Raw genomic sequence first — 1,869 nt, forward strand, 5'->3', positions numbered from 1 at the left:
TTGTTGTTATTGTATGTTTAATGATGTTTTATTCAATTACTGTTGTAGCAGGGCCTCCTCCTCTTCCTTGGCCACCTCCCCCTCTTTTTTGGCCACCTCCTCTTCCTGCTCCTCTCAGTCCACCTCGTCCCTGCTTCCCTTTACCCCTATGTTGTCTCCTTTTCTTCTACCAAAAAGAGACTAAGTTATTATTGTTTACATTAATGCTCCATTGTTACTTTGAATTTCTTTCCCTTCTCCCTCTCTGTCTCCCCTCCCGTGCCTGTGTCTTCTCCCGTCTCCGTCTCTTCTGTCCCCTCTGTTTCGCTTCCTGCCCCTGTTTCTTCCCCATCATCACTATCCTTTATTTCTCCTCTCTCCCTCCTTCCTTCTTCTATTAGTTCCAGCTGTCCTAATTTACAATGTCATAAAGCCCTTGATTTACACTTAAATTATGTTTACTTTTAAGAGCTGGCCGAAACTGTTCCAAGTCTTTAAGTTAATTAGTGTGAAATTAAAGTACAAGTAATTCAACTATTATTAATTTAATTACGTAAGGGCCTTCCTTCTTTCTTCTTGCCTAATGTTTGTAAATAAAACTAACCAAAATACAATGCAAAGTTACTTTTTAATACAATGGTCCTTCTTACATCTGCTTAACAGCAAAAATTATTAGATTGCAATCATGAAAGAAAACTTACTTAGGCTGTTTGATTCTATTGATAAGAATGTCATTTTCAATGTCAATTTCACCTTTCAATCTTACCATATTCCTTTGTACTGTCTCCTCTCTCCTCTTTGTCTCTGTCCTTTTTGTCTCTTTCCCCTTTCTCCTCTGTCCTCTCTCCTCTGTCTCCTTTCTTCTCTTTGTCCGTGACTTCTTTTTCTGCTATAAATACAGTTATTTTTTGCTTTTTAATGTACAACACAAACATACAAACAACTTACAAAGTTCATCTACCAAAAAAGGCATTATAGTTATCACTATAGGGTTACACATTTCTAACGTACCATCAGATGGATGGACCTCAATGAGGACATCCTCTATTGGGGCAGCCATTACTTTTTGATTTTGAACTTACAGTTTCAGGTGTCCTATTTTATATCCTAAAGGTCACAGTTGACACTTGGTGTTCTTTGATTGGCTCTGAATAACGCAATGACTTCTATTTCGGTATTCTTCTCCCACACATTTTTATTATCAGTCCTCTCACCTGTAAAGGATAAACACATATCACCTGCATGATAACTTCGAGACTAACTTTCTCTCCGCCTTCGCTTTTGAGTTAGTAAGTTTTAAACAAAAATGAGTGTGTTTATTTTGACGTCTCACACACATACTAGTTCCACACCTTTGTTTTCATAAAAGGGGATCCATAGTTTGTATGTCTTAGCGTTACAAACGAGTTCCTCTCATTCAGGGGATCAATAGTTTGAATATTTGGCATTCAGACTAGTTCCACTCCTGTTTCAGGGGATCAATAGTCTGTTTGTTGTAGACAAACTAGTTCCACTCCTGTTTCAGGGGATCAATAGTCTGTTTGTTGTAGACAAACTAGTTCCTCTCCTGTTGAAAGGGGATCAATAGTATGTGCATTACACAAACTCATTTCTGTTATTCATTTACTGATGACATGGACAAGTTCTACTTTTATAACCAAATTGACCACAATTACCACATTTTCTTTGTGTTGCAGGTGGTTCTAGAGATTGCCTGGGAGAATGTGGTACTTCGATCTCCATTGCGAGGTCTGGTGGATTATCTACACCTGGAGTTGATTGTCGAGATGATCCTGTTGGTCGAGGTGCATCAGGAAGTGGGCAGGTTACATCTTTACATTCGTATCTGCAAAACATCTTATCTTTTCATAAAGGTACCATTTCCGTTCA

General features: G+C 38.4%; 1 long non-coding RNA gene across 1 annotated transcript; it reads right to left on the minus strand.

The window, feature by feature from the left end:
- Window positions 1–84: 84 nt before the first annotated feature.
- On the minus strand, window positions 85–327 carry LOC109592063 (uncharacterized). The gene is made up of 2 exons (XR_002190142.1): window positions 219–327; window positions 85–166 (listed from the first exon to the last, which is right to left on the minus strand). It is a non-coding gene; the product is annotated as an uncharacterized LOC109592063 (long non-coding RNA).
- Between the last annotated feature and the right edge of the window lie 1,542 nt (window positions 328–1,869).

This window comes from Amphimedon queenslandica, unplaced genomic scaffold (genome assembly GCF_000090795.2).
Source record: "Amphimedon queenslandica unplaced genomic scaffold, v1.1 AMPQUscaffold_6415_Cont21626, whole genome shotgun sequence".
Classification (NCBI taxonomy): Eukaryota; Metazoa; Porifera; class Demospongiae; order Haplosclerida; family Niphatidae; genus Amphimedon; species Amphimedon queenslandica.